At 43.4% G+C, this 18226-nt stretch overlaps 1 long non-coding RNA gene across 3 annotated transcripts in view; it reads right to left on the reverse strand.

Annotated features, from left to right (window-relative positions):
- Window positions 1-840: 840 nt before the first annotated feature.
- The window catches only part of LOC144826029 (uncharacterized), a 335744-nt gene continuing 318358 nt past the window's right edge, over window positions 841-18226 (reverse strand). For all 3 annotated transcript variants that reach the window (XR_013609674.1, XR_013609675.1, XR_013609673.1), the window contains 2 exons: window positions 8142-8309; window positions 841-6071 (listed from right to left, as the gene is read on the reverse strand). This is a non-coding gene — a long non-coding RNA (uncharacterized LOC144826029). The remainder of the gene's footprint in view (window positions 6072-8141; window positions 8310-18226) is intronic.

Here is an 18226-nt window from a genome sequence, read left to right on the forward strand (position 1 = left end):
ATGTCATGGAGATGGGGATGGCGAATTTACTCTTCTGTGCTACAACCTTAGCTATTATGATGGATTCTCATCTCAGTGGCCTGTTATAAACTGAAGCGGGGGGAGCATTAACAATGGAGGAAAAATCTTGGATGGGACACAAAGATAATGGGACAAAATGAAACAAATGAGCAGTCAGGAAATAAGGAAGTAGCAACAGGTAGTGAGAAAAATAAAAAACTGGTGGCGGCTTTGTAACCAGTGGGAAACAAATAGGTGGGAGGCATGAGGGCAGCAGACTAGGGAAGCTAAATAATAACCGCATTTAGCCCGTAAATATATCCATATTACATTAACCGGGAAATTGGTATACTTGGCACCATCGCTGACTAACCATATCTAGATCTTACCACGCTGACCAACAATATTCAAGGTGGTGGAACAGAGAGGACTGCAAAAAGATAATTTACTCCACTGAGGAACTCAATCTAACGAATAAGAGGTCAGTGTTCATATCCAGTAGATCTAGCGCCGGGACGCTTACGGGCAGCTGTGCGCTTTACAAGTCCAACACATTTACATTTACATTTACATCTAGAACACTACTGGTTCGCCTACATCCAACCCATCTCTCTGTGCACATGGCTCAAGTCTGATTAACTTAGACAGTAAAACCCTTGAATGTTCTTGTTGGACGAACTTCACCACTGCTCGGCAGAAAGCAGAACACTCACGTTTGTTAACAAAAATAAAATAAAAATATTGGCACTGCAATCACTAACTCATCCCACTATAGATTTATAAAGATACAACAATTTATACGTTTTATTTGTCTATTCCTTTAAAATGCATTATGATGTGATCAAATAAAAATACAAGACAATATGACAAAAATGTATTAAATTATGGTAAGCCTAGTTTGAAACAACAAACAGATTTCTTTTCTAAAGATAGGATAAGTAAACTTAAGGGGTATATCCACGTATGTACAAAGGAAGAAGATGCAAAGCACCACAAGAGCGAAGGGACGCCATTAACCCAACACTGCTGGTGGTCTCCTCGGTGAGAAGAAATAGTAGTCACCAATATTTGCCCATGAGCTGCTTTGGGGGCTCTGCAACAAAGAACATACCAGACTCTGAGGCAGCTCATTGTGCTTGTGCCAATGGCTTAACAAGGACATCTCTGTTTATTCATGACTTACCATAACACACTTGCATCTAATACTGTGTTGAACAATGGGAGAGCATGCCGGGTACAGAAAAGTAATGGTCAGACTAATCAGAATAGGCTAGAGGATATTGCGTCGTGTAGCACTTTTAAGACTACATTATTAACTTTATTAACAGTGCTTCAATCGCCTCCAAATGTAAATCAAGCCCTGTTCACCTCAACCCATAACAAGCTTACTTTCCAGTTATACTAACGTTTTATTAAGTTTCTTTTCTTCATGCATCTCTGAATCAGCATATAACAGTGAACCAGGCTTAACTAGTCCTGAAAGCTTTCACATTTACCAAGTCATGCGTCAGCAGCTCGTCCTGTCCAGGGTTTTTCTTTGCATTCTCCGATGTGTTATTCTGAATTTATAATGGGATAAACAGTGCTACAAATCCCCAAATGGAAATTAAAAACAAATTCGTTTACCCACTCTTTGTAGACTCCTATCTGCTACTTCCACAAAATGAAGTAGTAATGAATCAAAGTCAGCAATCTATTTCTGTAAGACATGTTTCACCTCTGAATTTATGTAATTTGTGAGATTAATCTGAAAGTTACAAATTACAGTTGCTGTTTGGTTGTCAAGAACACAATCATGATGTCAGCCATGCTGAGCGCAGAACATTCCATGCTTTGGAGGCATCAGATGTTCTTTCTTGAGATCGAATCCAAGCAAATGTTCACCCCAAGCTACCATAGAATCTTTAAAATAGCAGAGCTCCCTGATTTTATATGTGTTTTGGCCAGATTATCCCCTGGTGTGCAAAGTGAATTACTTTGGGATGCTGAGAGCAGCCACTTGTAAAAGTAACAAAGCACCATGTGGTTGTCTTCTATTGGAGATCATTGTATTAATTATTTTTTAAAGACTACACATTTGTTTTGACCTCAGGCAAATCGAAATAGACTACATAAAAGACATCACCTTATCGAGACAGTCATGGAGGGGTACAGATGTCAGAATAGTGCATGTTTTGATCATCAATAGTCTCACTATCACCCAGACCGAGAAGACTTTGGCTATAAGACTACCAAATAATCTGCACTTGGAAGCCGTCCTCATGGAATTTAAGGCAGTAACCAATACTTGGGCTAAAACTACACAACCGTGGTCCATAACACTCAAAAATGCAGTGGCCCAGCCAACAATTTCTGCTTCCAAAGGGTGGCACTAGTACAACTCTGTTAGATGCACAGTCCAATATTACAGCTGAAATGGAGACCCCGCGGGTTCAAAAGTTGGGCATCCAATAACTACACTTCCAATGCGCTAAGCAGAGTTGATTTTTAAAAGTGTCAATAACACACATGCACAATAAAATGGGCCGTTCTCAGCCCCCCACTACTAGAAGTGTTCATCTGTAGCAGTCAGTAGGTATCTATTTCAGTCTGTCTAAAATATACATGATTCAATGACACTCCATGCTAAGAAGATTCCCTAATCTCCTTGGACTCACAACTACGATTTGTCAGTGGTCATCTTGTGGGTCCACTAAGGAAAGAGTGGGACCATTAATTGAAGGGCAGTAAAGAGGCATAGTAATAATTGGATGAAAATATAAGAAAATTGTTAATTCTTTTATAATCTCTATAACTCCGTTCTCCAACAAATTTGTTTGTGGCAATTAAGTACACACTAGTTAGCAATGGTTTTCAAAATCTAAGCACTTGTATTGCCTCTACTGCTTTACGCAGTGTGGGCGGAACCTCTTCCAACACACTGTATGGTACTTAAATTTCCATTCAAACTAATATTCTCAAGCAAAACTTCGATTGAACAAGAGGCAATTATGTACTGGACCAAATGAAGCACTCAAAAAGCAGTTCCTTCTTGTTAGCATACTATATTTGTTTTTTAAATTAAATATTGCATTTTCCAGTTAAAAAAACATTAAAAAATGTATCCAGGATAGGTTAACATTGTAGGCCCGACTCCAGGACTGTGGTACCCAAGTACAACGGTGTTTGTTCACACTTTTTGCTCTACTAATAGAGGTACTCAAATGTCAAGGTATCATGATGCACAGGGTGGGGGAAGGAAAACCATAATTTCCCATTACAAAAACCTATTGATCAGGATACAGAATCCAGATTGGAAAATTGGCCTGATGGTCTATAAACGCTACATAGATGATATCTTCATCATGTGGAGAGGGAAGAAAGAAGAATTGGAAGCAAACATCGAGAGATTGAATGTGATACATGAAAGAATCAAGTTTACACATGAGATTGATCAACATCAACTATCCTTTCTGGATGTAAAAGTATCCATAAAACATGGTCAAATATGTACCAATGTACATATAAAAGAAACGGACCGCAACAGCGGATTGCACTACTCAAGTTTTCACCATCAAGCTTTGAAGCAACATCTACCATTATCTCAGTTTATCCGCTACAAAAGGATCACATCGGATGCCATGGATGCTTCTGACGCTATCGACAGACAGATCAAAAAATATGAAAAAAGAGGATATCCAAATAAACTTTTACAAGAGTCAAAAAATAAAGTCATGGCCATGACTAGAGAGTCTCTACTTACTAAAAAAGATAAAACTGACCAAAAACTCACAGTGTGTGTTCTCAAATATTCTATGCAGTCATTGTAAATCAGCAACATCATGAGGAAACATTGGGCTATCATTACTCAAGAACCTGATCTTCAACCTTTGTTTGCAGAACGAATAACATTTGCCTACAACAGATCCAAAAATGTAAAAGAATTGTTGGAAAGGAAAGAAATGAAATCTAACAAGACAATTTACAAAGGTATGCGCAAATGTGAAAACTGCACACACTGCAATAATGTAATAACTGGATCGTCCTTTACACATCCTAGAACCGGTCAATCGATTCCATTAAAACATTCAAGTACGTGTGATACAAAAGGAGTGATTTATGGGATCAAATGCCCTTGTGGGAAATTGTATGTTGGGCAAACCGAACGTAAGATAAAGGTAAGAATCACTGAACATAAAAGTAACATCCGTCAAAAGAATTTGAAATCTACAGTGGCAGCACACTGGGCAGAAACAGGACACAACATTTCCCAGTTACGTTACACTATACTAGAAGTGGTTGCTGCACGCCCAGATGTGGACACACACAAAATGAGACTCAGATCAGAATATTTCTGGATAAAAAAGATGGGAAGTCTTCAGCCGGATGGGCTTAATGACAGACTGGAATTATCATGTTTTTTGTAAATTAAGAGATAGTCATTTGATTGGTCCTGTAATAGCCTCGGCGAATAGTGTTATCCCAGGGTTATTTTGTAAATTACAGTACAACCAAAAGTCATTGATGATGACAGCATGTGTTAAGTATCACTGTTACACTCCATTCCAATATGGCCGATACATTAGGACCGTGACTTGAGCTAATAATCACCATATGTTTACATACCCTGACGCCGTTGTAAAAAGCTAAATGCAATGTAATTATGTCAATGTTAGAAACTCAGTCTGAAATTCAGTATGTTTTGAGTTTTAGTAGTCTTGAGATCGTGAAATTAACATATGAAACACGATGGAATTTTGTCCGAGTTTAGAGCATGGTAAACAATTGAGTATTTTTGTAAGAGACTGTCACGAAATGTATTAGCGCCAGTGGGTTCACATTGACCACATCAGTTGGTTTAAACGATATATACATGTAAATATTGGGACTTAGTCGCGGTCACGTGACCGCGTAACCAGCCAATAAGATCTCACATTAAAGACAGAGTATCGTACGTGATCCTAACCAGGTTGCTATTGGTGAGAAGGAGAGGCGGTTTGAAACACAGCATTTCTGTGAGTAACTGACACGGAACGCTGGTCGTTCCGACTTGAAAATAACCGAGAAATGTACACATGTTTTATTCGCTTTAGATTTTCGTAGTGATGCAGTGAGTGTAACTGTTTAGAGCCATTGATACATAATGCACATAAATCACGAGACTTGTAGCTATATTCTTTGAATTGTAGACGGGTTAGTATGTTCGTTTTAAGTGATCGTTTGTATCTCGCATTGTATTGGTTTTTGCATCACGATGAACATAGCTTTGGGCTCAAAATTGTTCTTTGTTCTTTCCATAGAGACCCCTGACGAAGGGTCCATTTGTACCCGAAATGCATTGGGTTAAATGCGAAATGCGTTAAAAAATGAAATCTGCTGATATTTGAAAAAAAACGAGTTGAATGAGAAATTATCATGAATAAATATTACACAGAAAAATGTTACAAGAAATAAGTACTTCGAATGAATTTTTTCACTGAATAATGGTGATTCAGGAATAGGACCGTCTTTGGTCCAAAGAAAAGTGTGCACACCTCAAAATTGGGAGCAGTACTTCTACCCCCATCCATGCTTAAGTATTGAACAGTGTTCTGAGACAAAACACTTCACGAGGGAGTCGCACAAAATTAAGACAATTTGTAAGATTGGTCTAACCATAAGAATAAAAGTGTGCAACTGATGGCTTGAGAAAGAAGGTATCATGATGCACAGGGTGGGGGAAGGAAAACCATAATTTCCCATTACAAAAACCTATTGATCAGGATACAGAATCCTACACTCCCCCGGAGTGTGCATGTTGTTTACGGAAATGGGGGCCCTCTATGTAGAAGTCCAATATCTTGGGCAAACCATATCCACATCCTAGATTTATGAATCCATGTGCTACGAGGACATACAATGAAGGGGGCATGAAACATCCATCTTTGACTCCACCAAAAGACCCACACCAAAACAGGAATAAAGTGTCCAGACATGCGAGTGTTCTGTAGCTTTATTCGATCCCTTTCTCTTCAGTTGGGCATTCAGCGGGATCCAGTCCATGCTGTTTCATCTGGACTGCGATGTCAAAAAGGTAGTCATAGCATTCACACCTTCAAGGGAAAACAGAATAGTTGTTAGAACTTAACCAAAAATTCCATGCAAATAGACGAATACATGTCCCGGCTGAAACTAACTCCTTCCCACCTTCCAGATGAATGGAGCTCCACGCTGTCCAAAGGAACTCAAATGCACTTGGCATTAAGCATTAATCTATTAGTATTTTCATAGTCCCTCAGCAGTTTCTAGGACATTTTAAGGCCTTTTAATAGGGCACTGTTAGAGAATCACAAGGACTGTATGCAGTAGGTAGTGAATGGTAGGCAGAGACGGCAACTATCAGAAGTCAGGATCACATGCAAGTCTAAATAAGCAATATTTATAATATGGAATGACTAGGCAGTGCTAAGGTGATGGTGGAAACATCCAATTACATTGGACATTCTAATCTGTATTCTATTTGTTTAGATGTTGCTAGTGTTTCGACCAATATTATTTATTATAAACTCAATGGGGCTCATTACACTTGAAAGTTTATTTGGTTTTTTTTAATTACACACATATAATGTGTGTAATGGTTTTGGAATAAATAATCCAGATCAAGGATTTGTGGGCTATGGAAAGAATGTAGGCTTTAGTTTAAAGTTCAAAAGTAGAAGAGACGGGGGTTTAATGTAAAGATGTTTAGATGTAGACGTAGGTTGAGGGGACTAAGTACAGGGGGTTCAGTGCCAAGGTTTTGGCTGACTGGTTGAAGATAAGACCTGACACTTCGGCTGGTGTGGCCATGTATTAGCCTCCCCCCTTCTTATTTAGAGTGGATGATGATATGGCCAGTTTCTATGTCAGTCACTGCCATAACCTGGCAATAACGGGCAGTAAATACTGCAACATGATCCCCACGCCATGAGAAAAACCTCCTATGGTGTGTAGGTTATTTTTTTTCCATAAAAAGAAAATTTCACTTTGGGATTTTATTTTTGGAAACAAAACAAGTTTAAAAGTTTGACGCACAGCTATGTCATATTTCGGTCATAAATTGCTTTTGTTTAGACTTGCAAACATAATATTTAGTTTATGGATTCAGGTTTAAGAGTTTGCCAAGGGGGTAAGTTTGCAATTTTAGACTAAGGCTTTACTTCTAGTAGATCAGACAGGGGGTAGAAAGCCTAACCCCTCGTTTGAACTCATAGAAGTGAGTGAGTGTATGGGCTTAGCTGTTTAAGCTATATCCTACATGTTTATGCTTAGCTTTTTTGATTTAGCTAATATTTAGTGGTTATGGGATGTCATCTTTGGTTGGTAGGTTTGAGGTTTTAGGTTCAGAAGTTTATATTTATGGTTGGTGTTTAAAAACAGGCTAGCGGTTTGGACTAAGATGAAGATCCACTGAGTGAACAATTATTAAACCAAGTTTGCTTCACAACCTTGATTGCTGACAAACCATCCTCCCATTTACCTGATGCATACATGATTTAGGCATTCTTCCAAGTGCCTCCCAAGACACCAACGCCATGTTCACAGAGCCATTTGTAAAACTTTCAAATTTACAAAAACGCTAAAACGGCTGTGATGACAGTTTCTGAACAAGCAAGTAAGTGATGCCTGATGAGCCGGCAGACATCTAAAAATTTGGTGGGTACGGTTACTCCCTCAGTGCGACAGAGTACTTTACTCTGTTGCCTTTACTAAATAAATTTCCATCCCCCAAACTCTCAATCAGGCCATAAAATTCTTTGGTTTAGACTTGGGAACACAGTTTTAAGTTTAGTCATTCAGGGTTATGAGTTTACCAACAGGCTAATCCCTAATCTGGATCTCCTACAAGAGAGTAAGTATTTGGGCATAACAGTTTAAATTACATCTCACATGTTTATGCTTAACCTTGATGAATGAGCTTACGTTTAGGGGTTAAGGTGTTCAATCTTAGACAGGTGGGTTTGAAGTTTTAGGCTCTGATGTTTTGATTTATGGTTACCGCTAAAGGTTGATGTTCATGGACAGACATCAGGCCGTTGGTTTGGACTAAGGTGACCGACCTACTCAGGAAACAAATATTAAACCAAGCTTACTTCCCACTCTTACTTACTACCATGGCATTCTCCTTAATACCGGATACTCACATGATTTTGGCTTTCTCCCAAGTGTCTCACCAAACACTGACTCCATGCCGGCGGACTAAGACAGCACAAGAGTCGGGATAGTCGTTCATTGCTTGTACCATCCGACACTTCATATCTTTCTCCTCAGGTGTATTTCCAATAATTGGGACCACCAACATATCATCATACCTAAAAGAAAAATAGGACTCTATGATCAATGCATAAGTAGAACGTTTAGAACACTGGGAGGGGGTGAGGGAGAGAGAGAGACACTACTTTATTATTTACATTATGTTTTTTCAACCCATCATACATCATTATTACAATTACATTCACACATATCTCTTTATGGGCAAGAGTACAGGTCATGCACATCCATGATCACCACATGTTAAAGGAGTGAGTTGATGGTATGCCTTTTTTTGGTGAGGGAGATATGGCAAGTTTCAGGAGGTAGTCACCAAGAATTAAAAGAGTCAGGGAGACAACCAACAAGAGTAATATATAGAGAGACTTGGGCAGCCTATCAAGGGAAGCATTGTTGGAGTCCCTGAAGGACTGGGTAGACTCAGTCGCTAGTCAGAGTCACCACGTAAACCTGAGCAGACAAAATATTTTCCATATTAGACTGATGTGTTTCACTTGGAACACTGTCTAAAATGGTAAACGAACCTCATGTCATTCAACAGTTGTGGGGGATTTTAGTTTCGCTTTTATCAGATGATTTTTTCATTTGTGAACCACAATACAATTGTGTTTGAAACTTCTGTCAGGAATTGCTGTGGCGTTATTCCATATGGGTTTGCAGGTAAATTTATCAAACTAAAAGAAATAATATTTCATGAAGAATGGAAAATGTACTTTTCACTACCTGACATATGGGGATTAAATTTCTGGATTTCAGTGCCACTGTGAGGGAGCCCAATCACAACTGCTCTTTTTATTGCACTATTTACGTGGATTGGTCTGACATGGGGCTCCTTTTGGTGCAACTGAAGATGGCCCTTCCAATCGGTCTCTTTGGTACATTATTGTTGTATATTTCACAAAAAATACTCCAATAGAATTACACCAGGACAGAATGTCTGGTGGTGTGTAATCTGCAACGTTAAGGAAGACTACACTATGGAGCACACTAGGATGCGGGCGACTTTGTCCGCCCGCCACCCTAACGGAGAACGGGACCGCCCGGGGGTACCGTAGGGGGAATTAGGATGTGCCCGCCACAGTGGCGGGCACATCCTACATGTTTTGCATTGTGGCGGGCGGTGCTCTCTGCACCGCCCGCCACAATGGAAAAAATAAGAGAACGCATTTGCATATGCAAAGCAGAAGGCACCGCGCAGTGCCTGTCGCTTTGCATATGCAAATGTGGGGGGGTACCATATGTACCCCCTGTCCTCCCCCTAAGCTGGCGTCACCTTGGGTCCCCGCAGGGGGTCCCCCGCAGCAAACACAGCCTGCCTTTTCGTGGCGGCACTGCCGCCGCGGAAAGGCCCCTTAATGTGGACATTGTAATATGGCTGGCGGTGTCCATACGACACCGCCACCATATTATTCTATTACCGCCAAGCGGCAGACGGTCTTTCCGTCCGCCACTGTCTCCACCGCCATCCTAATGTGGCAGGGGGGAATGCAGGCATGGATGTCGGGCGGATTGCCTCCGCCAGGGTGGTGGTGGCCACCGCCAACCTGGCGGAGGCAATCTGCCCGACATCCTAATGGGCCCCTATGAGTGGTAGTAAGGATTCTACGATTAACCACTCAAAACAGAAGGGCCATGCTAATCATGTCCGTGTGTCTAGGAGGAAAAAACACTATTTCTTTTTAATTACCCTCACACACCCTAGTGGTGTCATGCTTCATCATCGGTTCACCCCGAACCCTAAAAGTCGGGGGGGGGGGGGCTCAACCACAGTGTTGGGTAGCTCTTAGTATAGATGAAGGAAGGGGTGCTTAAAGATTAAAAGACCAGTCAGACCCCTGGTTTCCCTTTATTCTTGGGTCTGGCTGGATTAATAAAATTCAACAAAATTGGGTCTTTATTGGATTTTTTTGGTCCTGAGACCCTGGTGCCGACATGTTTCAGTCCTTAATGGTCATAAAGGTCCAAGACTTTCTTCAGGGCTGGAAAAGAACCCCCTTCTATGTATGGGGAAATAAAGGATGGGGAGTCCCTATCCTATCCGTGTAGCAAGGGAAGAGTAGCTTCTCCTTGTGTGTGTAAAAGATAAGAATGTCTCTGCGTTGCCAGGCTCCTTCTGTGGGGCAAAAGAACAAGGGGACATAGTTATATATATCATGAATATAACTGTGAGTGTTTTATCTGGAGTGCTGCATGCCAAGTCCAATGTGCATGCAAAAACTGTGGAGAAATACCCCACTCAGTGCCACTCATACAGGACGTTCTGTGACAAGCTTACATCATGTGACAGGCCCGTTTGATGGCTATACATTTGTTTTCATAACACCAACTGAGTGTTAGGTTTGGTAGAAGCAGGCAGTAATCACCAACACAAGTAGTCTCAATTGCAGTATAGAAAACACGTTTTTGAGTATAATCAGAATAAAATACATACCATGCACTCAGCCATGCATACAACCATTTATACCAATCGCATGTTAGTACTCATATTAGCACTTACCCAAATTATTTGGGGGTTTCGGGATTCTCACAGGACCGAAATAGGCGGTTATGTGGTCCTAGTGGTGGTGTGAAAAAAAACGAAAGGTGCAGCGGTAGTTATTATGTTAAAAATGGATGCTGTCTTCTAAAAGACTGGGATATGGTAGCAGCAAGCACCAGTCAGTAAGGCTGGAATGACTGCGGGTCATGGAAACGCCATTGCGTACTTACTCGATTTGAGATCTCACCCGGCTGTTACACCTACTGCGGCTTTGGTCCCCGTCTCTGCGAGGATGATCTGCTATGAGATCAAGATTATATCTGCTCTCTTGGCGTTACACACTTCCCGGTCTCAGCGCGTCTATTGCGCGATTACCGGAAATGACGTCATGGTTGGGAGGTGGGTCTGTTCCTCCTTCTGGTCCAGGTAGGAAGAATCATGGGGCATGTAGTCCCATATATCGGACTATGGGAAAGGATCCCGGTACCCCTTGAAAAGTTGGGTTATTTTGTACTATGATCCACTTAGGTGGTTGGCATGTGTATCACGAATGCATCCAGATCATTCCACACTGATTAATTTCTTTAGTTGGCCCCATGGAATGCAGTCATTCAATCCCGCCTTGTAAGTCTTAAGGCGGTACACCCACCGCTGTTCTTTTCCAAGAAGTATTTTCTGAAGGTTGCTGGTACCCTTCATCTTCTCAATAACTGTCCACCAGATGTCTGTGTCTAAGTTATGTTTTTTCACATAGTGGGTTTAAACTTTAAAAACTTTAAACATAGTGGGCTGTTAGTCTCGTGGCTGTTATTGCCCTCCTAATAGTGCTTCTGTGTTCGCAAATGCGAGTTTTTATTTTCCGCGAAGTCATGCCAACATAAAACAGATGGCATGGACATTTAATAAGGTAAATTACTGCCTCTGTGTTGCAATTAGTATGGGACCTTTGTTCCCATGGGGTACGTAGGCCGAGGTCGAGGGATTTGGTGTGTTCAGTGAACTTACACACTACGCACATTCCACATGGGAAATGGCCAGTAACCGGTGGGGCATTCCATAGGGTAGGTTGATTGTCAATTCTGGGTTGATAACAGTTGGTATGGACAAGTGAGTCTTTTAGACTTCTGTTCTTTTTTAAAAAGAACATGGGTTTCTCATACGTCAATCTGTTGGATGTAAGTATTGACCACTTCTTATTAATAATCTTCTTTACCTGGTTAGATGAGGAGTAGAAGGTCGTGACACAGATCATCTGTTGTGGTTGGGGCCTTACATGAGTTTCAAGGAGAGACTCTCTGGGTGTATTCCGCGCCCTTTTCATAGCGTTCTCAATAATTTTCTGTGGATATTTCTTCTCCTTCAGTTTGTTAGTCAAAATCTTTGCTTCTTTTTTGTAGTCCTGGATTTGAGAGTAGTTCCTACGTATGCGTAGGAATTGTCCCACTGGTAAATTCTCCCTGAGTGTTCGCGGATGAGCGCTGTCGAACCTCAATAGGCTATTTTTGTCAGTGGGATTTGTATACAGGGAGCTGCTCAGCGTGCCATTGTCTGCGATGATATTTATATCTAAAAAAGAAACAATCCTCTTGTCCTTATTTACTGTGAAACGCAGAAGTGGATTGATCTGATTAATCCAGCAAGTGAAGTTTAGTAGGCTCCCATCGTCCCCTTTCCAAACCATGAGAACATCGTCTATATACCTGTACCATTTGCAGATGTTGGTGGTATATGGGTTGGTAGCCCATATATGTAAGTCCTCAAATTGACTCATATATAGGCAGGCAATGCTAGGAGCAAATGTACTGCCTATCCGTGGGTCTGGAGGTACAGTTGATCCTCAAATTTAAAAAAGTATTCAGTCAATGCTAATCGGATAAGGGAAACAATCTATTCAACAGGTGCTGTCCACTCCCACTCTTCTTTGTTAAGTAGATCTTCTATGACATCAATACTGTCAGACTGTGGTATGCTTGTTTATAGCCCTTCAACATCAAGGCACACCATTATGTACTTATTCGGGTCATATTCAATGTCAGCTAGAAGGTTGAGTAGATGTTTCGTATCCTGTACAAAAGATTTGATGCGTTTTACTAGTGGGCGCAGAAACCATCAGTGTACTGAGACTGAGGTTCCAAAACTGTTCCGATCCCGGATACAATTGGTCTTCCCGGTGGAGGTATATTCCCTTTATGAATGTTAGGGATTGTGTAGATCAGTGAAACTCTTGGTTATTCCTTGTTGAGGAATCCATGTTCTTTCTTGGAGATATCGCCTCTGTCCAGAGCATCTTTTGTCATGGTGTTGATGGTTTACTTCAGTCTTTCCGTGGGGTCTCTGTTGATTTTCTGGTAGAATTTATTGTCACTCAAAAGGGTTAGGCATGCTGTTTGGTATGCAGCAGTATCCTGAATCACAGTGGCTCCACCTTTGTCTGCTGTTTTTATAATAAGTCCCGGCCTTTTCTACAATTTTTCCAGTGCAGTTTGTTCATTATTGCTCAGGTTGTTGTAAGTGTTCTTCTTTGGTTGTAGTTCCTCCACTTCTCTGATAATCGCTTCCTCAAATGCGAGAACCTCTGGGGGCATGAGGTTGGATGGAGGGTAAAAAGTAGATTTGATTTTGCTCCCATCTTCCATGGTTTCTTCCTTGTTCATGAAGAAGGTCTACAATCTAATTTTTCTAAAGAACTCACTGAGTTCACACCTCAGGGGGAATTTGTCAAGATGTGTTGTAGAGACAAAACCCAAGCCCTTTTCTCATCGTTAGTAAGACTGGTGCCAGAGAGGTTTACTATCAGTCCTTCGTTCCGCTGGTCCCGGGTTGTGGTTGGCCCCTCGCGTTGCTTCTCGTGTTGGGTCCTGTTCTGTCTTCCTCCCATTGAATTCTTCTGTTGTCGCGTCTGCCGCGTTTCCCTCTCCTTCCACCCTGTCCTAAAAAATGTTGGTTAAATTCAGGTTGAAAATAGCGCCCTACTGGGTATTGTGGTGGTCCATGGTAAGGGCCTGGTACAAACGGGCCGGGCCATTGCTACATGTGATGTGGTCCATAGTTGTGGTTGAACCCACCTCGTCGTGATCTTCTTGGTTTGTAGTTCCAATTTTTACTCGATCCGTCACTTGACCATCCGTCTTGTTCTGAGTCAGACCATCTTGTGTGGCCACTTTGTGATGACCCTGTATCAGAAAGTTCTTCTCCTTTGTAATCATCTTTTATATAAGGATAGACCTTCTCATGGCTGAATTTTTTCAAATCTTTCTGTAGTTTGGCAATTTTATTGTGCATCAAATAGTCCTTATGGTCAGTTATTTCTTTATGGACTTCCTCCAGTTTATTTTTGTATAGTGTCAGTTTGATTTCCGTAAGTAGATGGTCTTAATTTTTACTAGAGAGGCATCTGAGAGGCGTTTGGCCGTGTTAATAATCAGAATTAGCCAATCCCGAGAGCAGCGCCATGCGATCAATGACCATTCTTTTTTAAAAAGATGATCATCCAAAAATATTCTTGAAACGTTGGTTACCAACAGGCCTGTTGGTGCTGCATTACCCCTGAGGATGGCACCATGCAGAAGGACTCTCTTCTTACAGCGTTTTAGTTCGTAAAAGTTCGTCCCAGTTTTGTGCTTGCGATAGGCTCTGACTGATGTAAGCATCAGATAACAGGGAAGGTCCTGCTAAAATCGTGGATGCATCATCATCCGTATAGCCAATCCCTATTAGGTCGGCCATGGCAATTCTGGCAGTGTGTCTGAAGTATGTATAGTTTAGGTAAAGTGTCTAAAACTGCAAGAAATTACGAAATGCTGATATTTTACTGCTTTTAAAATAAAGATGGATCTAATTAGACCCCTAGAGTTCAAAAAACCCACAGCTGTGCACTGCTCAAAACTGTTATTTGCAATTGAGACTACTTGTGTTGGTGATTAATGCCTGCTTCTACCAATCCTAACACTCAGTTGGTGTTAGAAAAACAAATGTATAGCCACCGAACGGGCCTGTCACATGATGTAAGCTTGTCACAGAACGTCCTGAATGAGTGGCACTGAGTGGGGTATTTCTCCACAGTTGTTGCATGCACACTGGACTTGGCATGCAGCACTCCGGATAAAACACTCACAGTTATATTCATGATATATATAACTATATCCCCTTGTGATTTTGCCCCACAGACGGAGCCTGGCAACGTAGAGACATTTTTATCTTTTACACACACGAGGAGAAGCTACTCTTCCCTCGCTACACGGATAGGATAGGGACTCCGCATCCTTTATTTCCCCACACATAAAAGGAGGTTCTTTTCCAGCCCTGAAGAAAGTCCTGGACCTTTACGGCCATTGTGGACTGAAACATGTCGGCACCAGGGTCTTAGGACCAAAAAATTCAATAAAGACCCGTTTTTTTTAGAATTTATTGATCCAGCCAGACCCAAGAATAAAGGGAAACCAGGGGTCTGACTGGTCTTTTAATCTTTAAGCCCCCCTTCCTTCATCTATTCTTAGAGCTACCCAACACTGTGGTTGAGCCCACCCCGACTTTTAGGGGTTGGGGTGACCCGATGATGAAGCATGACATCACTAGGGGGTGTGAGGGTAATTAAAAAGAAATAGTGTTTTTTCCTCCTAGACACAGGGACATGATTAGCATGGCCCTTCTGTTTTGAGTGGTTAACCGTAGAATCCTTACTACCACTCATAGGGCCCCATTAGGATAGCGGGCGGAAAACCACCCCGCCCGCCATGGAGGCGGAAAACAACCGCCCGCCATGGAGGCGGTGCAACCGGCAGACAAATTAGGATCGACCGCCACTAGAGACCGACCGCGGCGGTAGCGGTGATAATGAAACCGCCCGACGTGTGCGGTGATGACAAAACTCCGACCGCGGCGGTCGGAAAAGCAGCGGAAAATACAAGACCGCCCATATGGAAAGCGGAGACACCGCACAGGAAATTAGGATATCCCCGAGGGTGGCGCGGGCGGAACCGCAGGCACCGACCGCAGCGGTCGAAGGCAGGATTGCATGGGATAAAAGGCGGACAAGCACCAGCAAAGTCACCGCAGCGGACGAACATGAAATACATGGCGGTCGATGTCAAAGCACCGCAGTGATGCCAAATACTGCATAAACAAAGTAGCCCTGCCTCCAATAGATACAACACACACACACAGACACAGAAATGGCAAAAAAAATACACAATACTACACAACCACACCCACAACACACCTGACAACCACAATCCAATTGGACACACCCACACAGCTGAGTACAAAGCCATCCCCTCCACTCACCACAATCCTTTGCATCTTTCCAGAACAGAAGGCCACACACCACATCTGAGAGGAGAGGCAAAATCGCACACCACACCCACCCACCCACCCACCACCACCACCAACACCACCACCATCACAATCAAACCCCCAGCACATAACACACCCCATCACCACACCCCTGCACCCACACACCCCTGCACCCACAAACACCTCAACCCCCCCACACCATGACATCACAAAAAATGCCAAAATTCACAGAGAGTGAGTTGACAGTCATGGTCAACGAGATTGTGAGAGTAGAACCACAACTATTTGGGAACCTAGTCCAACAGACACCATTAGCCACCAGGACCCAAATGTGGGAAAGGATTGTCCAAAGGGTGAATGCAGTTGGGGCCACCCCAAGGTCCAAGAAGGAGATCATGAAGCGGTGGCATGATCTCAAGAGGGTTGTCAAGGAGAAGAGGAGCAAGAACTGGACGCTGGCTGAGAAGACTGGCAGTGGCCCTCCCATCCCACTGAAGACATTCACACCATGGGAGGAGAAGGTGCTTGCTATCCTGCTACCTGAGAGTTACACAGGAGTAGCCGGGGGAGCGGAGGCTGGTAAGTACAGACAACCACATTGACTTTTACCTCCTTGCAATACCCAACCACCAATACACTGTCCATCCCTAACCAACATGTAGCCAGCCATTCTGCTGAGGAGGCCTGTATGGGGCTGGAATGTCAGTACAACAACTCCCACCATAGCCCCTGTCCCACAGCCCAGCAGCATGGAGGCCTGCCCCACCCAGGAGCAAGTGTCAGCCATTGCACTGTTTAACAAACAAACTTACATGTTGGTAGCCATCTTCACTTGGAGGGAGTGTGATGGGAGGCCTGTCTCACTACTCCCAGCATGCCCCCCTGTCCCACAGCCCAGCAGCATGGAGGCCTGCCCCACCCAGGAGAAAGTGTCAGCCATTGCACTGTTTAACAAACAAACTTACATGTTGGTAGCCATCTTCACTTGGAGGGAGTGTGATGGGAGGCCTGTCTCACTACTCCCAGCATGCCCCCCTGTCCCACAGCCCAGCAGCATGGAGGCCTGCCCCACCCAGGAGAAAGTGTCAGCCATTGCACTGTTTAACAAACAAACTTACATGTTGGTAGCCATCTTCACTTGGAGGGAGTGTGATGGGAGGCCTGTCTCACTACTCCCAGCATGCCCCCCTGTCCCACAGCCCAGCAGCATGGAGGCCTGCCCCACCCAGGAGAAAGTGTCAGCCATTGCACTGTTTAACAAACAAACTTACAGGTTGGTAGCCATCTTCACTTGGAGGGAGTGTGATGGGAGGCCTGTCTCACTACTCCCAGCATACCCCCTGTCCCACAGCCCAGCATCATGGAGGCCTGCCCCACCCAGGAGAAAGTGTCAGCCATTGCACTGTTTAACAAACAAACTTACATGTTGGTAGCCATCTTCACTTGGAGGGAGTGTGATGGGAGGCCTGTCTCACTACTCCCAGCATGCCCCCTGTCCCACAGCCCAGCAGCATGGAGGCCTGCCCCACCCAGGAGAAAGTGTCAGCCATTGCACTGTTTAACAAACAAACTTACAGGTTGGTAGCCATCTTCACTTGGAGGGAGTGTGATGGGAGGCCTGTCTCACTACTCCCAGCATACCCCCCTGTCCCACAGCCCAGCATCATGGAGGCCTGCCCCACCCAGGAGAAAGTGTCAGCCATTGCACTGTTTAACAAACAAACGTACATGTTGGTAGCCATCTTCACTTGGAGGGAGTGTGATGGGAGGCCTGTCTCACTACTGTCCCACAGCCCAGCAGCATGGAGGCCTGCCCCACCCAGGAGAAAGTGTCAGCCATTGCACTGTTTAACAAACAAACTTACATGTTGGTAGCCATCTTCACTTGGAGGGAGTGTGATGGGAGGCCTGTCTCACTACTCCCAGCATACCCCCCTGTCCCACAGCCCAGCATCATGGAGGCCTGCCCCACCCAGGAGAAAGTGTCAGCCATTGCACTGTTTAACAAACAAACTTACAGGTTGGTAGCCATCTTCACTTGGAGGGAGTGTGATGGGAGGCCTGTCTCACTACTCCCAGCATGCCCCCCTGTCCCACAGCCCAGCAGCATGGAGGCCTGCCCCACCCAGGAGCAAGTATCAGCCATTGCACTGTTTAACAAACAAACTTACAGGTTGGTAGCCATCT

This window comes from Lissotriton helveticus, chromosome 3_2 (assembly GCF_964261635.1).
Source record: "Lissotriton helveticus chromosome 3_2, aLisHel1.1, whole genome shotgun sequence".
NCBI classification, from domain to species: domain Eukaryota; kingdom Metazoa; phylum Chordata; class Amphibia; order Caudata; family Salamandridae; genus Lissotriton; species Lissotriton helveticus.